The 22,519-nt window shown below is 42.4% G+C and overlaps 1 non-coding gene across 1 annotated transcript; it reads right to left on the reverse strand.

The window, feature by feature from the left end:
• Positions 1-20,062: 20,062 nt before the first annotated feature.
• LOC114666304 (U1 spliceosomal RNA) lies at positions 20,063-20,229 on the reverse strand. The gene has a single exon (XR_003718561.1). It is a non-coding gene; the product is annotated as a U1 spliceosomal RNA (small nuclear RNA).
• Positions 20,230-22,519: the final 2,290 nt, after the last annotated feature.

Here is a 22,519-nt window from a genome sequence, read left to right on the forward strand (position 1 = left end):
ATTAACACTGCTTTTACAAATGACATACAAAATGTCATATAACAGAGTCACATGCATTGCATTTGTCATCCCAACAGATGGTGTATCACACACATTAACACTACTTTTACGAATGACATACAAAATGTCTTAAAACAGAGTAATATATGTAGTTAACAATGTTTTTACGAATCCCAAACCAAGTGGCATATAACAGAAAGATATGCCTTGCAGTTGTCATTCCAACAGAGGGCACACCTCAAATATTAACTCTGCTTTTATATCCTTATGTACATAAGAAAACTCTGGTAAGACCACACATCACAAACATCAACACTGCTTTTACAAATGACATACAAAATGTTATATAACAGAGTCACATGCATTGCATTTGTCATCCCAACAGATGGTGTATCACACACATTAACACTCCTTTTACGAATGACATACAAAATGTCTTAAAACAGAGTAATATATGTAGTTAACAATGTTTTTACGAATCCCAAACCAAGTGGCATATAACAGAAAGATATGCCTTGCAGTTGTCATTCCAACAGAGGGCACACCTCAAATATTAACTCTGCTTTTATATCCTTATGTACATAAGAAAACTCTGGTAAGACCACACATCACAAACATCAACACTGCTTTTACAAATGACATACAAAATGTCATATAACAAAGTCACATGCATTGCATTTGTCACTCCAACAGATGGCACATCACAAACATTAAATCTGCTTTTATAAAAGACATACAAAATGTCATATAATGGAGTCATATGCGTTACATTTGTCATTCCAACACATGGTGCTACACAAACATCTATGCTGCTTTTACTTTCTTATGCACATAAGACAACTCTGGTATGACCACACTAGAACATCGATGCCAAAAATGCTGACGTGGAAACGTCTCCTGCAAGTTTCACAATGCTGCTAGCCCCATCTAGGCCAATATGCAGCTCTCTTTTCAAGCCAATATCCATTTGCTCAATCACGCCACACTGTTCCCCACCATTTCAGTCATCTTTTGTAGTTCTGGTGAAAGAATAGCATTAAGAAATGTTCACTTCTTCTGCTGGTAGATGATCAGTCAGCCTCATATTTGGACCACGAGGAGGAAGCAAACCCCCCCAAGTTAATTATAACCTATGCAAACACGGGAAGAGCATGCCAACTCCACATAGAGTTCACCCTCCAAGCTGTCAAACGGAGGTTCAGGCTTCGTGAGACGATAAAGCTAAGTGCTGTTGTGTCAGTCAGCCATAGAAGAACAAACTTGAAATACGTCGCTGTGAGTAAATCTGTTTGGCCGCAAAAATGAAAAGTTTGAAATTAGGACCGAACCCAAACATCTGTTACACACAATGCCAGTGAAAGTACTTGAAAAATAAAATATATAACAATAAAGATTAATTTAAGTAGACCTAGACTAAACAAAACGTCACCTCCGCTCTGCGCATCATAGCGCTGCAGTATAAGAGCTGTAACGGCAGATACGGCGGGGGCTTTGACTTATTTATACTTCTGCTTCGCTTTATATACAAATGTTGAAGATACCTCTTCCCTGAAAATGCTGAGTCAGCAGTCCGGTTGAAAGACGTCCCTTGCCCTTGCGACTAAAGAGAAATTCAAAACAAAGCCGGAGCACCGAGTGCAAGGCCATGTCTGAGATACAGCGGGTGGCCCAGAAAGTCAGACTTCAAACAGCGGCCCGGCTTATCTGAAGGGGATTACGTATTGCAGTTTGAAGGTTGACCAAAACCGGGGCGGGTTATTTATCTTTTCAATAATGGAAGAGACCACCGGATTTAAAGCAACCGAAAGAGATGTTTGAAACAAATGTTATTTAAAGAGGCCTTCTGAACGTGGCAAGAGAGAAAGTTTGAATGGAATGGAGAAATTAAGAAGAAGTTAAGTGCAATCTTCACGTGCGTCAGGGAGCGTTATCTGCGCTGATAGGGTTTCTGTGCAGAAAACGGACAAGTCACCCTGTAGAAGACATGGCGCCTACAAAAAGTTTTCACCCCCTCTTGGAGGTTTCCATGTTTTACTGTGAAGCTGAATCACACTGATCTGAATTAACACAGATTAACAGAAAAAGTAGTCTTTAATGTCGAAGTATAAGCAGATCTTTGCAAAAGGGACTAAATTAATTATAAAAAGCAACAGATAATTGATGGTATAAGGACCAGTCAATACAAAGCTCAATAAATCCACCGCAATAGGAACATAAGCATCTTTGTGTCTGTGTATCTGTATGTCTGTCTGCTTCACATCCCAAAGCAACATATGTATTGCATTTGACATTTCAACAGATGGCACATCACTAACATTAAAACTGCTTTTATGAATCCCATGCCAAATGGTATATAACAAAGACATATGCATTGCATTTGTCACTCCAACACATGAAAATCATTTTATGAATCCCATACTAAATAGCATATAACAGAAACTTTTGCATTGTATCTGTCATTCCAAAAGATGGTGTATCACAACACTAACACTGCTTTTGTGAATTGCATGCCATATGGTATAAACCTGAGGCATATAGATTGCAGTTTTCATTCCAATAAATGGCACATCACAAATGTTAATACTATTTTTGCTAATCCCATAGCAAATGGTATATAACACAGACATACTGTATGTATTGCATTTGATATTTCAACAGATGGCACATCACTAACATTAAAACTGCTTTCATGAATCCCATACCAAATGGTATATAACAGACACATATGCATTGCATTTTTTGTTCCAACAGAAGGTGCATCACAAACACTAACACTGCTTTTGTGTATTCCATGCCAAATTATGTAAACCAGAGGCATATTGGTTTCATTTTCATTCCAACAGATGGCACATTGCAAATATTAATACTGTTTTTGGTAATCTCATAGCAAATGGCATATAACAGAGACATTTGCATTTCATTTGTCGTTTCAACAGATGGCGCATCACTAACATTAACACTGCTTTTGTGAATCTCATACTAAATAGCATATAACAAAGGTATATGCATTGCATTTTTCACTCCAACAGATGGCACATCACACACATTACAGCTGCTTTTATGAACCCCATACCAAATGGTATATAACTGAGACATATGCATTTGTCATTCTAGCAGATGGTGCATCATAAACTAACACTGCTTTTGCGAATTTCATGCCAAATGATATAAACCAGAGGCATATTAATTTCATTTCTAATTCCAGCAGATGGCACATTGCAAATATTAACACTGTTTTTGCTAATCCCATAGAAAATGGCATATAACAAAGACATACACATTGCATTTGTCATTCCAACAGATGGTGCATCAAGAACATTCACACTGCTTTTGTGAATCCCATACCAAATGACATATGACAGTGACATATGCATTGAATTTGTCATCCCAACAGATGCCACATTTCAAGCATTTGTATTAATGCATTTTATTACTATAAATGTTTTACGATGCACCATATATTGGAGTGAGGAATGCAATGCCTTTTCATACTACATGCATTATAATCTCCATCATCCCGATAGATAATGCATTGTAAACGTTGATTACTTAAGTGGGCAGCGCAGCTGGTAAATAAAGATTGTGACAAACAACAACAAACCCCCCTCGAAGACACACCCAAGGTACTTAAAAGCAAGCTGATGATTTTACTAAAGATAAGAGAGCACTCACAGTAAGTGACGTTGTAGTCAAAGTAGAAAAAAGAAGAACAAATAAAAGATCAGAAAGTTCAAAAAGAAAGGCAAAACCTAACAATCCGCAAACTTCAATAACATTTGAAGTACCCACCAATTGTGTCGTGTAGTTCCAAATCGGAGGGCAAATGTCTGAATAAGTGCTGTAAGAGATGAGACCAAACACGATGAAGAGCTGGGGACCACCTGGTGATCCCGTATGACTGGAATGCAAGTAGAGCAAAGAAAAACAAACCGTAACTGCAAAATGGCTGAACTTCTGGTCACATGCCATTCCAGCAGGAAGAGGCGGGTCCAGGAGGACGCACACCAGAAGTGACGTTAGAGATGTTGCAGCTGTCAATCATACGGTATGTGGAGGGAAGGAAGAGAAAAGACACTGGGACACAGCGCCAACCCCTGGAGCGGCGGGTAATTACAATCACCAGAGCCCGTGTGCTGCCCCCTAGGCGCACATAATGCCATAATTACAAGTTAGTCTGAGTGAACATTACGAGCAACCGGAATGATGAAAACTATCAATAAATCAGTTTTTATTCAGAGTCACCCAACATCGGAACCTTTCCCATCAGCCTCTGGAGCAAGCCGGTGGTCACCGAGTCTGGGTGGGACGCCGGTACATTTGAAGGCACACAAATGATTTCCATGACCTAAAGGTACAATTTTAAATTTCAATTAGAGACAAATCAAAATATTTCCTGCTTCAATTTCCATCCCATTTTTTTTTTGTATTTGTTTATCCTCTTTGGAAAATTGGAAGCTCAGGAAAAAAAAAAAAAAAAGAGTAAATATGAAGTTCTAAATTTGACATAAATGTCCATTGTTTCTTTATCCTTTGGATATTTCCAGGTTGTTTAATTAACCTTTACGAAAAAAAGGGCAACCAACTGTGAACTTTATTGACCAAAAAATATATAAATAAGATATGACTATCATAACCAATGAAGAAATAACTTTCATGTTTAAAATAAACAACATGGTGTAACATATCAAAAGCGACATTGGCAGCCATACCAGAAGGTTCAACCTTTCAAGAACTTGCCAAAATGCACAAAATGAAGCGCGCTGAAACAGGGGGCCTTTTTGTTAGCTTGCTTAATCCGTAATTCTAAACTGTAAAAACTTACGTTTCTGTAACCCTCATTATTGCAAATGAATGACTGCTGGGAAAAGCCGAGTAATCTTTTTATCTATGCTTTCATTTCATATGAAATAAATCCTTGAAGACGAAATGTATACATCGACTAACGGAAAAAGAAATACATTACTTGTATTGTTTAAGTGTTAACAATTATTGAGGCATACGACAAAAAGACAATTGTTGTAACGGCTTCTCTGCCAGGTAACTATCTGAAGAAAGACCTAACCTTTGAGGAGGGCTCACAATCAACATAGTGAATTTAGAAAGTGGCTGTTCATTTATTTAAAATGAATCTCAGATTTATAACTGTTAAAGAGGAGCATTTATTAAAGGAGCATGGCATAGAGCAGGAGTTAATGCCCGTCCGCCTCACAGCTCTGACGCAGCCTCTGCCCCTTCTTCTTGGGGTTAGGTGGGGTTTTCTCAGCTGCTCCATTTTAATTCCTGCATCCCAAAATATGAAAGTTTGGTTAATTGGCAGTTTGAACTTTTCTCCAACCTCAATGTTGATGTCTGTTGTGATGAATGAGCACCATGTCCATCCAAGATAGGCCTGAGCCTTAGGGGACCCTCAGGTCTGTTAAGTGGGCATGAAAATGGTAAGTTATTGATTCTTATGGCAGCAGTAATGAACGCATCTAAAGAATCACAATTGTTCAACAGTGTGATGGGCATTGTGAGGAACCAACTAATGTCCAGTCAGGATGACCAAAGTGTTTATTTATTAAAGAGCTTCTGTAAAAAGCTAGCTAGATCTATCTATCTATCTATCTATCTATCTATCTATCTATCTATCTATCTATCTATCTATCTATCTATCTATCTATCTATCTATCTATCTATCTATTGATCCTGCCAACTATGCTATCTGTCTATCTACTGTATTTATTGATCCTGCCAACTACACTAATCTATCTATCTATCTATCTATCTATCTATCTATCTATCTATCTATCTATCTATCTATCTATCTATCTATCTATCTATCTATCTATCTATCTATCTATCTATCTATCTATCTATCTATCTATCTAATCCTGCCAACTACGCTATCTATCTATCTATCTATCTATCTATCTATCTATCTATCTATCTATCTATCTATCTATCTATCTATCTATCTATCTATCTATCTATCTATCTATCTATCTATCTATCTATCTATCTATCTATCTATCTATCTATCTATCTATCTGTTTTATCCTACCTACTACACCAAATTAAAATCTATCTCTTATAAGAGACGGCCGGGACACCCCTGACATGGAAGGATGGGGGAAGGCAAATACTTGTGGACACTGCCTCCCCCAAAATGCTAGATGGAAGCTTCCCTGGACTACAGCAGTGCCCTGAATTCCCACCGGGCACGGAGTTTGGCAACACAGCCCTGCTGGGTACCATGGGTGCCACCTGGGGACGTTGTGGGAAGATGGTGGGAGAATAAATTCTAATCTAGCCCGGAAGTACTAATGGATCCCGAGGGCGAAAGTCCTGAAGTACTGATTAAAGACGTGGAGTTCTCTTTCTGACCCAGAAAGTATATAAAGGACTGCTGAAGACCCAGCATGCGAGCTGGAGTCAGGTGGAAGTAGACAAAGCTTGCTGGGAGGTGTGCAGGACATAGAGAAAGAGAATTGTAAGAATTATTGAATTAATTGCCGGTGTATTAGTGGCTGTGGTGCGTAGGGGCACTATACAAGAAGAAGAAAGAATAAAAATACTGCTAGGTGTTTTTACCCTGTGTCCAGAGGGTCTGTCTGTCTGTTGTGTTTAAAGGAGCAACAGCTACCTCTGGCATCCACATAGATAGATAGACAGCGTAGGTGGCAGGATTAGATAGATAGATAGATAGATAGATAGATAGATAGATAGATAGATAGATAGATAGATAGATAGATAGATAGATAGATAGATAGATAGATAGATAGATAGATAGATAGATAGCGTAGTTGGTAGGATTAGATAGATAGATAGATAGATAGATAGATAGATAGATAGATAGATAGATAGATAGATAGATAGATAGATAGATAGATAGATAGCGTAGTTGGTAGGATTAGATAGATAGATAGATAGATAGATAGATAGATAGATAGATAGATAGATAGATAGATAGATAGATAGATAGATAGATAGATAGATAGATAGCGTAGTTGGCAGGATTAGACAGACAGACATAGATAGATAGATAGATAGATAGATAGATAGATAGATAGATAGATAGATAGATAGATAGATAGATAGATAGATAGATAGATAGATAGATAGATAGCGTAGTTGGTAGGATTAGATAGATAGATAGATAGATAGATAGATAGATAGATAGATAGATAGATAGATAGATAGATAGATAGATAGATAGATAGATAGATAGATAGATAGCGTAGTTGGTAGGATTAGATAGATAGATAGATAGATAGATAGATAGATAGATAGATAGATAGATAGATAGATAGATAGATAGATAGATAGATAGATAGATAGATAGATAGATAGATAGATAGATAGATAGCGTAGTTGGTAGGATTAGATAGATAGATAGATAGATAGATAGATAGATAGATAGATAGATAGATAGATAGATAGATAGATAGATAGATAGATAGATAGATAGATAGATAGATAGATAGATAGATAGATAGCGTAGTTGGCAGGATTAGATAGATAGATAGATAGATAGATAGATAGATAGATAGATAGATAGATAGATAGATAGATAGATAGATAGATAGATAGATAGATAGATAGATAGCGTAGTTGGCAGGATTAGATAGATAGATAGATAGATAGATAGATAGATAGATAGATAGATAGATAGATAGATAGATAGATAGATAGATAGATAGATAGATAGATAGATAGATAGATAGATAGATTTTAATCTAGTGTAGTAGGCAGGATAAAACAGATAGAGAGACAGCTCCACTTTTTTGAAGCCATATACAGTATATCCGCAGTTAAGGGGTTTTGAAAAATGCATGGATTATTATCACCAAGTGCACCCTTGCCAAGCCAATGCCACATTAAGTCAACACAAAGAGTTTTTGTGGGAACCAGCAGACCCCCTTTTAATGCAAAGCGAAAGTAAGGAAAATTTGAACAGAATAAATTGTTGGTGATCAAACTGCCTCCTTCTGTTCCTGGCTGGTTTTATAGCGCTGATTCCCAACAGGGGGTGGGTCTTAATGACGTGGACCCAGAAGTGGCATCACACGGGTCCCTGGGACAGCACATCCGGAACATCCTGCTGGCAGATCCATCACTGGATGTCACCTGATGCTGTCAGGTTCGGCTCCACCTTCCTCAAACCATACATCTACAGCAAGGGGGGGAGGGGGTCTGGTAAAATGCATGGACCATTATCACTGAGTGCAAGCCTGCCATGCCTTATGCCGCTGTGGACCCCCAATTTGTAACCTTGAAGTCAACCTTAATGTGCTTTTCATTCCAGTTAACGCAGGCACTTGAGGGCAGTAACTCCAGTGCCTCGTGTGTTATTTTCGCTTTGGAGTGAAGGCCGTGAAGGAGTTAAGACGGAAGAACACTTTGAAAGGAAGCCCACGTTCCTGAGTAATTTTCAGCAGACATGAAATGACATGCAGTCAGGCTTGTCTTTGTCAGCTATGTGTGGAATTAAAATAAATGCTTACGACAAGTACAGTGCCTCCTTGTAATGGTTACGCTGTAATAAAAATAAATTAACTAGGCAAGGAGACAAAAACATTTTCATGTTTTGCTTGACTCCTGTTGACATCGAGCAATACACACACACACAAAAAAAAAGACAAATAAAAACTTTTTTGTTTTGTTTTGAAACGGCGCCAGGCTTTTCGGAATCTCACATGTCGGAATTTTCGCTTGTTCTGTTAGTGCATGAAACGTTAGAAGGGGTACAGCAAGTGGGCTTTCCCGAATGAAACGGCCCCTCACGGCAGTTTTTCTCCATGGGGGTCACACAGTATGTGGTCACGGAATTAAAAAGGGCTGACGTCATTCCAGCCAAACAGAGTGGGGGTCGTGGAGAATTAGCTGTCCATTGGGAGACAAAGTCCAAGTGGATAAAATCATTTTTGTGAATTGAACGTGAAGATGACCGGCATACTGCAGCAATCAGAACCAAAACATGCAGGTCAGGGATGGATTTCTTTTATTTTTTACGTATATATGTTGTGGTCGAGAGAGGGCACGGGGAAATCCCAAAAAAATGTTGGGGTGCCAGTGGGCTCACCCCGTTTAATACAACGGGGCACATAACAAACGAAAGAGTGGACAACAGCCACCTCAATATAAGTAATAATGCTCAATACACGGGGTCTGGCGTGGCGGAGGTCCGTCTCATTCGAGGGTCCAGGTGAGATGTGTCCTTCCAGGGATGTTTGGCTTTTTTAGGATTCCGGACACAAAAAGGTAGGGTCTTTTGCCCTAATGAAGCATCTTCTTGGGGCTATGGATGAGTAAAGAGACAATACTGTTAGCGACAGTGCCCCTATTTAATAGGGTTCATCTCTCCCAGCCCTTCTATTGTACTGGTAAGAATCCTTGTACAATCCTGGCCGGGATGCCAGTCCATGTGTGCCATCCATTACAACATTACAGTTTTGAGTAGGAGTCGCAACACATATAAGTTCACAAAAAGTTGCAAAGGCACTTCTAACAATGCCCACTAGAGGGGGATATACCGCCAAACCCTGGCTAGATAAACAGACAGACACTGACAAACGCAGGGCTCTACACACCGCTGTTCTCTCAGAGTCCTCATCTTCGCATGAAACATAAACGCCATTTGCAGGGATATTTAGAGGGTGTGTGGTAATTTGATCTGCTCAGCCAGATGCGGCCATGTTGAGTATGGTTGAGGGGTCCTTCAACGTTAGTGCTAAACCAGTCCTTTGTTCCAGAGTCATTAGTCGGTTCATAATCCCACGGCTACCACCAATGTGATTAGCTAGGGGATGCCAGGTAGAGAGGAATTGGAATTAGCCGAGTTATTCCAGACAGGTGGTGAGTGGCTATAAAAAGGACCATTGGCTTCTTCAGCTCAGATCTTCCGTGGTGGCACACATTCCAAGCTCTTTTGTCCCTTTGTGCACTCATACACCTCACTCTGCTCACCCAGGGTGAGAGGCAACCAGTATGCTACACTTTCCTCTGGCTTGATCAGCTGCTACCTCATACATCTCAGGCTCGCCAGTGACCACACAACCAGCCAGGTGGGCTTTAGCAACAGGGAAATGCATAAGAAGTGGGGGGCAGAATGGGGGACCCTTCATGCTGCACATGAGGCTGCTTTTATAGCTGTCCATCTCAGATTTGGACTCAGGAGCGCTACACTGAACTCCCCTCAGAACCCTCATCCTTAACGTCATTTGCAGGTGTAAGGGACAGTAGTTTATCTCGGCCGGGACGCCCCAGTAACGGAAGGATGGGGGAGGGCAACTTATCAGGGATACTGCCTCCCCCAAGACGATAGATGGCAGCTTCCCTGGACTGCAGTGGTGGCCTATGGGACTTGGAGTTCGGCAACACAGCCCTGCTGGGTACCGTGGGTGCCGCCAGGAGACGCTGCAGCGAGACTGGGAAGTCCCTACTGTGTACATAGCCCAGAAGTTCTCCAAAAGTCATGGGGACGGAAGCACAGACGTACTTCCGGGCTGAAGAAAAATACAGTTCTTCATCTGACCTGGAAGTGCTGACGAGTCACGTGGACGGAAGGACAGAAGCACTTCCGGGTCGAGGACTGTATGAAGGACTGGTGGAGACCTAGCAAGTGAGCCGGAGTCGGGAGGAGGTAGAGGATAGAGTTTGCTGGGAGGTGTGGAGGAGAGAGAATATCGTGTTTATTACTGAGATGTGTGTTATGGTGGCTATGGTGCTTTGGAGGCACTGGAAAAGAAGGAAACTAATTAAAAGAATACTTTTTGGTGCTTTTGACTTGTGTCCTGCGTGTCTGTCTGTTGGGTTTAAGGGGCAACAATGACCTCTAACGTCCACACAGGGTTATTTGAGATGTGTGAAGCGGTCTGGCCTGCCCATCCTGAGCTGAGCTCTCGTGAGTGTGGCCGAGGGGGTCAACATGCATTTGTGCTAAACCAGCCTTGGAGATATTACTCGGGTCGGATCCCACTTTTACCACCAATCCAACAACATGGAAGGTGCAAATAAAAAGACAGAGGACTGTTGGTTTCTTCCTAGGTTTCTTCTGCCACACTGTACATCCTCTCCCAGCTGCTTTGCCCCATGCTGTCCATCTCCACCCAACTCCGCTCACCTGGGGTAAGAGGCAACCTCACCTCTGTGACCCAACCCGAGGCCAGGGTCCTCATTCGAAGCTCTCTGGAGGCTGCACGTCACGGCAGAAGTGCTCTCTCTAAGTGTTCAGTCATGGTGCCCACTTTTCCATGTATTTCAGCAACCCAAAAGACAGCCTGCTGCCACCTGAAGAGCGTGTCCTTCTCAGATCAGGACCCAAGGTATGAGCCCATGACCGAGCTCATGGAAATGACTTCTGGCCACTTGGAGTCAATAATGCCAATAAGCCCTGGTGATATGGCACCCCTTCAACTTAACTTAAAGTCAGCAAAAGACACTGAAGACGTCCCATACCACGTGACCTCTAGCAGCCAATAAGCGTTCTCTCTCTTTGACCTTCCTCATTTTATAAGGAGCTGGTCAGGCATCCCTACCAGCCTTGGGCACCGCAGGGCAGCTTTATGGGCATCCCTCCGGGCAAATATTCGTTCTCTCTCATATAAGCCTTCGTGAGGGCACAACGCACAGAGACAGGCCTTACCACACAGCCCTGCACAGGACCCCTGATGCTACCAGGATGGTTCTTTTTCATGAAGGCGTCCATACCCGTCGTCCGTACACACACACACATGCTGTAAACGTTTCCAGGGTTTGGAAATACTGAGGTGACCAACATCTCATGGTTGCTGGTCGAACTTGCTTCCTAAAATACTTACGGCGAGACGTCTTTCGCTCCAGCTGTTTCACGCTGTTTCGACTCCAAAGCAGATTTGTTAGTAACTTCAAATCTAACGACATGTACTAATGATATCTGAGGAGCGATCTGTGTAACCGACAATTAGTAGGGTTATACTTTCAATTTAGAGTAATAAGTTCTTGTAGATCAAAAAAATAAAACCTATTACAGAGGAAACAGGTATTTGGGCCTAAGGGCTTCAATAAACGAATCGTTGTAAGAGGCCATCACTACCTACCGTTGAAATCCCAATCAGGTGGCAGCACAGACTTGAGGAGCGTATGTCATAAGTTTGGCAGCATTTTAGTTTGCCTGCTGGAAAGCCTCCAGCCACTCCTTGCTACTGCCGATGCAGGGAGTGCTCTTGGCGGGCTCATGGCTGGTGACTCAAGTTGTCCAAGTCGGCTGCTGTGCTGAGCACGAGGAGCACGCGGCTTTCTGACAATTGCCGTCCGCCTCATCTACCGTTGCCTGCTGACCCTTTCCATTTTTTTAAGTATCACCTTGATTTGATCCAGGTAAGCTACCGAAAGATCACATTACCTCAAGGGGCTTTAATTTTTAAATTTTCCTTCTAGTCTTGCACAACCGAAACATAGCATTGCTTTAGTGCTGACTCTGTTATATGCAATACGCTACACTTAGTGGTATTTCTGTGAGCAGCCTACCCAGAAGATTAGCACGGGCCCAATAACATGTCTAGATGCTCAAAGAATGTGTGCTCGGCTTTGTGTGATGGGGGCCGACGGAAAAAAAATGAAAAAGGGTACGCAAGGAAGTTTCATTACTGGTTACTTAGGATCCTGCCAGTCAGACTCGCAGCCATACCACCTGCGCTGCAGAAGAGGTCACCCACCTGAAGCTCAGCATGTACTTAGGTGGGAGACCATCTTGATAAAGCTTGGGTTGTTTGCTGGAAGAGGTGTTGGTGAGGCCTGCAGGGGGCGCTTACCCTGTGGTCCGTATGTGTGGATCCCAGTGCAGTGACGGGGACACCGTGCTGTAAATACGGATGAGATGTAAAGCTGAGCTCCTGACTCTCTGTGGTCATAAAAGACACCTGGGCCTCCTTTGTAAAGAGTAGGGTGGTTTCCCTACCAGGGGGGTACCAAAATAATTTTGTTTTCTCTTTAGAGATCTCCTGGATGGAGCTCCAAAATGTTTGGGATGCTAACCATGTCTTTGATTTTATATACCACATGCACTTCAGAAGAGGTCGTCCACTTGAATCTAAGCATATTTGGGCCCGGCTAGTACCTGGATGGGAGACCACCTAGCAAAGCTTGTGGTTTCTGCTGGAAGAGGTGCTGTGGAGGCCAGCAGGGGGTCTTAATGAGGATCCCAATGCTCCAGTGCAGTGACAGGGACACCGTGCTGGAAAAAAATGGTGCCATCCTTCAGACATAAAAGCGTGGTCCTGACTCTCTGTTCTTATACTCTTCACAAAGAGGAGGGTGTACCTTGAAGTCCAAGCTAAATTTCCCACCATGGCTTATTCATTATGGCCCCCTAATCATATCCTGTCTCTAACTGGCTAACTATCTCTCACCACTTCACCACCTAACAGCTCATGTGTGGTGAGTGTACTGGCACACAAAATGTCTTTCTTTGGAGGTTTTGTTTTGTCGATGTGCTCGCATCGCTTGTGTATTAGCGGCTAAGTGAGTTTTTGTTTCCTCGGAGGCTGAGCCCTTACCCCGACTCCACCTCTCACTTCCGGGCTGGACAGACAGACACACACACACACACTTCCACGGGTAGACGTTTCTATATAAAACAGGATTTGGATTTGTTCAGATAAAATATGGGCCCTGGATCAGTGTTTTGGGGTGATGAGATGTGCTCGCTTGTGTATTAGCAGCTAAGCAAGTGTCTCTTTCTTCGCAGGTTTCATTTTGCCGATGTGCTCGCCTTGCTTGTGTATCAGTGGCTAAGTGACTTTGTCTTTCTTTGGCGGTTTCGTTTTCTTGATGTGCTCACATCGCTTGTGTATTAGTGGCTAAGCGACTTTATCTTTCTTTGGAGGTTTCGTTTTGCTGAAAGACTTTGTCTTTCTTCTGACATTTCGTTTCGCCGATGTGCTCGCTTCACTTCCGTATTAGCGGCTAAGCGACTTTGTCTTTCTTCTGAGGTTTCGTTTTGCCGACATGCTCGCCTCACTTGTGTATTAGTGGCTAAGCGACTTTGTCTTTCTTCTGATATTTCGTTTCGCCGACGTGCTCGCTTCACTTCCGTATTAGCGGCTAAGCGACTTTGTCTTTCTTCTGACATTTCGTTTCGCCGATGTGCTCGCCTCACTTGTGTATTAGCGGTTAAGCGACTTTGTCTTTCTTCTGACATTTCGTTTCGCCGACATGCTCACTTCACTTCCGTATTAGCGGCTAAGCGACTTTGTCTTTCTTCTGAGGTTTCGTTTCGCCGATGTGCTCGCCTCACTTGTGTATTAGCGGTTAAGCGACTTTGTCTTTCTGCTGAGGTTTCATTTTGCTGACCTACTTGCCTCGCTTGTATATTAGCGGCTAAGCAACTTTATCTTTCTTTGGAGGTTTCGTTTTGCTGACGTGCTCGCCTCACTTGTGTATTAGTGGCTAAGCGACTTTGTCTTTCTTCTGACATTTCGTTTCGCCGACGTGCTCGCCTCACTTGTGTATTAGCGGCCAAGCGACTTTGTCTTTCTTCTGACATTTCGTTTCGCCGACGTGCTCGCCTCACTTGTGTATTAGCGGCTAAGCGACTTTGTCTTTCTTCTGACATTTCGTTTCGCCTACGTGATCGCCTCACTTGTGTATTAGCGGCTAAGCGACTTTGTCTTTCTTCTGACATTTCGTTTCGCCGACGTGCTCGCCTCACTTGTGTATTAGCGGCTAAGCGACTTTGTCTTTCTTCTGACATTTCGTTTCGCCGACGTGCTCGCCTCACTTCCGTATTAGCGGCTAAACGACTTTGTCTTTCTTCTGAGGTTTCGTTTCGCCAATGTGCTCGCCTTGCTTGTGTATTAGCGGCTAAGTGACTGTGTCTTTCTTCTGAGGTTTCGTTTTGCTGACCTACTCGCCTCGCTTGTGTATTAGCGGCTAAGCGACTTTGTCTTTCTGCTGAGGTTTCATTTTGCTGACCTACTCGCCTCGCTTGTGTATTAGCGGCTAAGCGACTTTGTCTTTCTGCTGAGGTTTCATTTTGCTGACCTACTCGCCTCGCTTGTGTATTAGCGGCTAAGCGACTTTGTCTTTCTTTGTAGGTTTCATTTTCTTGATGTGCTCACCTCACTTGTGTGTTAGCGGCTAAGTGAGTGTCTCTTTCTTCGGAGGTTTCGTTTCGCCGACGTGCTCACCTCACTTGTGCATTAGTGGCTAAGTGACTTTGTCTTTCTTTGGAGGTTTAGTTTTGTCAATGTGCTCGCCTCGCTTGTGCATTAGTGGCTAAGCGACTTTGTCTTTCTTTGTAAGTTTCATTTTCTTGATGTGCTCACATTGCTTGTGTATGAAACCCCCTCTTAAAAGTTTTTCAGTGGGAAAGAAACTCACTCTTACAGCTCCTGTTTGTGGAATCAGCTGCCGGTTTGCTGGGGCTTCGAACATTTAAAAGACCGAGCCGCGGCCATCCTGAGGTCTCTCACTCTCCTGTCTCTCTTCCACCAGACTCCCTGTGTTGCCGGGCTGCTGGACCCCCTCGATGAAGCAGACTTTGTGTTCTTTTGAGTAGGAGTCGGGGCCGATGCATCAAGTTTGACAGCTATTCCTCGGGAGGCCGGACCGCCTCTGTAAGAGACTTGGGTTTGTATCTAGCAGATCAGCAATAAAGTTTCTACTCCTTGGAAATCCTGCTGAACTCTCCTGAGCAACTTTGTGACCCAAACGTAACCAGATATAGTAACACAAGACAAGAGAACATCAGTATATTGGGGCACCTTGCAGCAAACCCCATATAATTAGAATGGAAAAATGAGTGTGTTGAATGCAATGGAGTCTCCCTCAGACTAAGATGGCAGCTCTTCTGGTTGTGACGTGTTCTGGCAGGAAGAGGTGGGCAGGCGAACCCTGGACGTTATGTCAGAGGAGGAGAGCCTTCAATCTTCCTTTCTGCAGAGGGAGGAAAAGTGAGAGAGACTGTTATCACACCGTGCCTTACTCGAGGACCCACTGGAATTGGATCCAGAATAGGACAGGTGAGATTTGAACTGGCAACCTCCCAGATCCTTTGCCACTCAGCCAGCACTCCACAAACATTCAAACATGTTGAACTTCCCAGCTGCTGTGCCAAACTCCTGCAATTTCAAAAGTCACTAGTCCCGTTGGTCCATCAGATCCTAAGCACATTCTTTTCTGCAGGAAGACTGAGCATCCAGTCCAATTTCTACAGTAGGCACACATCAGCATTGTTCTGATGAGACAACCAAAAATTTGGCATTTCGTCTAACCAGGGGTGTTTATTAAGCCCAACAGGTGATACAAGACGACAATACTGCTTGCATGGTGTGCCATTCAGCCGAGGAGAGGCAGCATGCCATTCGTTCGAATAAACTTGGACATTCTGATGTGACCGAGTGCATGCTGCAATGACAGTAGTGCCACCTTGTGGTGACTGCAATGAAGTGCAATAAGGGATGTAAAGAAGGGCTCCAAACAGCAAACGTGACCTCATATAATGATAAATCAGCAGCTCCATCCCATTGTGTAATATATGCAGTATGTTAACACTTGACACAAACCGGACGTTATTAATAATAAGTGCTTCATAACGCTTTCAGAAGGTCGGTTTTCATCCGCATCTTTGGCACAACGGTTAGCACTGCTGCCACCTCGCTAAAGGGGCTTTGACTTTGATACTTGGCGTGAGCACGGCTTGATCTACCCTGTTAGGAATTTGCATGTTCTCCCCACATGCATGTCAATTTGTCTTCAGATCCTCCAGCTTTCATCCACATCCTGCAGGTTAGAATGGCTGATGAATCCAAAGTACGATGAAGTGGGGAAGGTCGAATACACTGTTGGAGCGCAAACCACTCTGTTCAATACATCCTAACTTTTCCCATCACCTCTGGACTCTTGCGACTAGATTATTACAATTCTGAAAGAAAAATGGCCAGGTTTCGATTGTAAGACTTTATGCAATTTCAGACTTCCATGGTTATGGTAAGGATGGTCTTGGAAACTACCATCCAGTGTTATGGTCAAGCGTTCCTCAAGAGTTCCTCCTTCTGGCTTATGTTTAAATTGCATTTTTTTTGTTTTGTTGGTTCACTTTTCATTATTGTTGTTTGTTGTCCTTTATTTGTTATACAATCGCTCTGTTCTTTGATTATTGGTGTAATTTGTATTAGCTGTTAAATTTATTCAGTTTGGCTGCTTTGTATTATCTGCTCCTGTTTAGCAATTCTCTTCCATTTCTTGTACTTTGTGGGCGGATCCCCAAGAGGCGGGGCCACCTGTCCATCACTGTTCAGGTGCCGCCACCCCCTTTAAAGGCAGGCTGGGAATCGAAGTCCAAGGTGATTCATTTTGAATGGAGGATTTGTGAACGTTACGTTTTCTTTGATTGTCATCTCTGGCTTTCAATCGATTTTTTGTCTTGGTTCTTGGATTCTCCTGTGCATATCGAGACCCGTTTGCTTTGGATTGCCTTTTAGGCAAGTCCTTTTTGCTTTTTTTTTTTTCTTGCTCTTGTGAATTATTTTGTGGCATTTATAGGTTTCTATTACTGGATTGCACACATCACACTCTTTTTCTGCTTGGCTGTGTGACTGAGCCCTGCAAAGGTGCGACACACCGATACATGTGATTCTCGCCTCACGCCCAGTGCTGGGATAATAACAATAACAATGCAGATATACTTACTTCAGTAAAATAAGTTTATAACACACATTGCTATTAATGTGTTACCCCCAACACTGCTCCTAAGATTGTGTTGATGAGCTTAGCACTGTATGATCAGCTCATCAAACATCATTTTAGCAATTTCGGAGCTATTGAGACAGACGATTCCCATCAGGAGAAGGAATAATATGATTGCTCAACCATTGCTCAGCCACTGATGTATTTATGAAATATGTCTTGTGGACACTTCTACCTGTTGCTGCCAAAAGGTCCAGAACAGAAATCCTTAACTGTAACCCGGTTAAGTGTTTACGTAGTTACTCTTGGAGAAATCTACGCCTGTTAACCCAGCTTCTCAGAGAAACCAATAACCCAAATAAGAGTTTCCATAAAATTTTAGAAACCAGGTTTCTGTAAATAACAGCATTACTAGGGTATCAGCGAGAGTGACAGGGAAGGTCTACGGGACGGTAGTGAGACCAGCTGTGTTATATGGGCTGGAGACGGTGGCACAGGAGACAGAGCTGGAGGTGACAGAGCTAAAGATGTGAAGATTTGGTGTGATGAGGATGGACAGGATTAGAAATTAGGGCATTAGAGGGTCAGCTCAAGTTGGGAGGCAAAGTCAGAGAGTTGAGATTGTGTTGGTTTGGACATGTGCAGAGGAGAGATGCTGGGTATATTGGGAGAAGGGTGCTAAGGATAGAGCTGCCAGGTAAGAGGAGAAGGGAAAGGCCTAAGAGAAGGTTTATGGAGGATATGCAGGTGATGGGTGTAACAAAACAAGATGACGAGGAAAGAAAGATATTGAAGAAAAATGATCCGCTGTGGTGACCCCTAATGGGAGCAGAAGAAAGATGAAGAAGAAGGCTAAAGCACATGAAAACAGAATGCTTGTGTGAACTTGGTACAGGACAGACAAAAGAGAAGACAGACAGCAGTCTCATAGATGTATTTTGATGAGATGAATAGATGAATGATGAGGAAGATTCAGTTTAACTGAAAGAAGATGAAGAGGAGACCTGACTGAAGTGTTCCAAATTCCAATGGGAAATAGTCCAGTGGGTCGAGACGATGACTTTAAAATTAGTTCATCGAGAACACGGGGACACAGTTGGAAACATGTTAAGGGTGAATTTCTCAGAAACATTAGGAAGTTTTTTCTTCACACAGAAAACCACAGAGTGACCAAGTAGGGTGGTGGACAGTAGGACTTTAGGGACCTTCAAATCTCAACAATGTTATTTATAGAGGAATTAAGTGGATGGGACTGGCGGGCTTTGCTGGGCTGAATGGCCTGTCCTCGTGGAGGTTGTGCTAATTTAGGGTATCAGAAAAAGACTCATTAACACTTCTCCTTGTGTTCTCCCTAGCTAAAAGTCCAGAATTCACCCCAAACAACTTAGCCTCCAAACAGAACTAATCAATGAGTTGGACCGGATTGCTCAACCACTTACTTTATGAAATAGATAGATAGATAGATAGATAGATAGATAGATAGATAGATAGATAGATAGATAGATAGATAGATAGATAGATAGATAGATAGATAGATAGCGTAGTTGGCAGGATTTGATAGATAGATAGATAGATAGATAGATAGATAGATAGATAGATAGATAGATAGATAGATAGATAGATAGATAGATAGATAGATAGATAGATAGATAGATAGATAGATAGATAGATAGATAGATAGATAGATAGAAAAGGCACTATATAATAGATAGATAGATAGATAGATAGATAGATAGATAGATAGATAGATAGATAGATAGATAGATAGATAGATAGATAGATAGATAGATAGATAGATAGATAGATAGATAGATAGATAGATAGATAGATAGATAGATAGATAGATAGAAAAGGCATTAAATTAGATAAACTTTATTAATCCCAAGGGGAAATTCAAACAAATTAATCAGGAGGGAGCGCAAACATAGTCCCCCCACTACCACAAATTATGCAGCTGAGTTCCCCACATTTGGGGAAATTGCAGGGCTTGGCGTATCCCAGAATGTAATGTATGACCCTCGACCTGGGAGGACCAACTCAGAGCCACCACTCCGCCCTAACAAGTAGGTAGGTAGTCGTCTCTTCATTAACTTCTCGACCAGGCCACCAGTCGGACGTCACTTCATGTCCTTGCATGTGTCGTCGTTGCTAACAGAATGACGTTTGCCCATTTGCTTAGACTGGTCACGTACTGTAAACCCAGAAACATCACAAATATGGAGTGGAATATCGGGCACAGGAGTGAAACGGATGCCAACTTTTTCTGTCTGAACCCAAGCTTTTCTTGATTTTAGTTGTTTTTTAAAGGACCTTTCTGACTTCATTCTGGCATTTTAGGATCCAGGTTTATTTGAATTAGATTAGATTAGATTAATGTTATTAATCCTATGGGGAAATTCAAACAAATTAATCAGGAGGGGAAGCACAAACACAGTCCCACCACTACCACAAATGATGCAGCTGAGTTCCCCGCATTTGGGGAAATCGCAGGGGTCAGCGGAACCCAGAGTGTAATGGATGACCCTCACCCTGGGAGGACCACCTTAGTGATCATGCTATTCTCCCCTGCCAGGTCAGTATTATTAAAATCTGATGGAAATACACTGCTTGTGCGACCTCCATTTCTGTCTGAGATTAACAAGCTCCAGTCCTGAGTCCAACGCTAAACCCTGCATCTCAACCCCTAAATGAAATCCATTGAGTTTTTCGAGCCAACTGATCTTCAGTTTTAACGCCTGCTAATATCCCCACGATTTTGGCACTGAGTGTGACGGCCAGCCAGCCAGCCATCATCTTCTTACAATTTGCACGGGTTATCAGTCCGCAGTTCATTCTCAGTTCTGTCCAGTTATGATGACGGATGATGACTGATGGACCTTCTAGGCTGGGTGTCTGCCTTGTGTGAAATGCTCCAGTTCCCCCCACCCAGCTGCCACACTGAAAAATATATCCTTTTTTAAATATATTTCTTTCTGCCGCAGATAAAAACAATGATTTTTCACAACCGTTCTTGCGTGTTCGATAGATGACGTTGATTCTGTGTCTAACGCCCATGACTCATGCCTCTTTATTTATGACTTTGGACTTTTTATAGCGGAGGCAATGTTTTCTTTAATTATGTGCAGTCAGATATGGCTGCTTTACAGATCAATTATTAACCGAAAAGACAGTAAAGCGTGGGACCAGTGAGACATCGTGAAAAAGGTCAGCGAGCAGCATTTTTTAAAAAAAAGAAAGAAAGAAAGAAAAAAGAAATATATTCTCGTTCCAAAAACCAACCTGATGTTGCTTTGGCATGAAGGCCTTGGAGGAGAAAACACTGATAGCCCAGCTTTTATTGTTTCGTAGGTCCTAACCTCATCAGAGTCCGTCGGTATCTCGAGTCTGAAGGACCGGCTTCCTCTTCATTAGACACATTCCAGAAGTCAGCGGTAAAAGCCCTGACAAGACATCAGAGTCTGATCCATTAGCTCTCACTCACTGCAAACAGCTCTAATCCCGCATTCCAGGTCGGGGGAAATTTGGTGGCTTAGTGTGTCCCGTCAAACCATTTCTAAGGCTTCTGGTAGTTTGCTAACAGACAGAAAAATGAAAAGCTTTCCATTTACTTAGACGTGGAATTTATCTATAAAAGATTAGAATATGAGATTGGATGAAAAAACTTTATGGGGAACTTCAGACGCATACAGCAGCAGAAACGTAGAAAAAAAGGATACGGACTCACGGGACAGAAATGACAGCCAATCAAATGATTCATCTGTAACGGCCGACCCCTTACCCAGACTTAGTCCTTGGATCACCTGAGGTTTCTTGCTCTAATAACAAGCCGCACTCCTTACAAGTTGTTTTACTTTTCCAGACATGACGAAATAACCAAAAAACAGTAACAGAAATGTAAAATCAAGCACGGATATATTGTGAATTGAAAAGACAGACAAATATTCAATAATATATATATATATATATATATGTACAGTTAGGTCCATAAATATTTGGACAGAGACAACGTTTTTCTAATTTTGGTTCTGTACATTACCACAATGAATTTGAAATGAAACAACTCCGATGCAGTTCAGCTTTAATTCAGTGGGGTGAACAAAACGATTGCATAAAAATGGGAGGCAACTAAAGCATTTTTTGAACACAATCCCTTCATTTCAGGGGCTCAAAAGTAATTGGACAATCGACTCAAAGGCTATTTCATGGGCAGGTGTGGGCAAGTCCGTTGTTATGTCCTTATCAATGAAGCAGATAAAAGGCCTGGAGTTGATTTGAGGTGTGGTGCTTGCATGTGGAAGATTTTGCTGTGAACAGACAACATGCAATCAAAGGAGCTCTCCATGCAGGTGAAAGAAGCCATCCTTAAGCTGCGAAAACAGAAAAAACCCATCCGAGAAATTGCTCCAATATTACGAGGGGCAAAATCTACAGTTTGGTACATCCTGAGAAAGAAAGCAAGCACTGCTGAACTCGGCAATGCAAAAAGACCTGGATGTCCACGGAAGACAACAGTGGTGGATGATCACAGAATCATTTCATTGGTGAAGAGAAACTCCTTCACAACAGCCAACCAAGTGAACAACACTCTCCAGGGGGTAGGCAGGCGTATCGATATCCAAGTCTACCATGAAGAGAAGACTGCATGAAAGTAAATACAGAGGGTGCACTGCAAGGTGCAAGCCACTCATAAGCCTCGATAATAGAAAGGCTAGATTGGACTTTGCTAAAGAACATCTAAAAAGCCAGCACAGTTCTGGACAAACATTCTTTGGACAGATGAGACCAAGATCAACATCTACCAGAATGATGGCAAGAAAAAAGTATGGAGAAGGCGTGGAACAGCTCATTATCCAAAGCATAGCACATCATC

Source organism: Erpetoichthys calabaricus, chromosome 15, assembly GCF_900747795.2.
Source record: "Erpetoichthys calabaricus chromosome 15, fErpCal1.3, whole genome shotgun sequence".
NCBI classification, from domain to species: domain Eukaryota; kingdom Metazoa; phylum Chordata; class Cladistia; order Polypteriformes; family Polypteridae; genus Erpetoichthys; species Erpetoichthys calabaricus.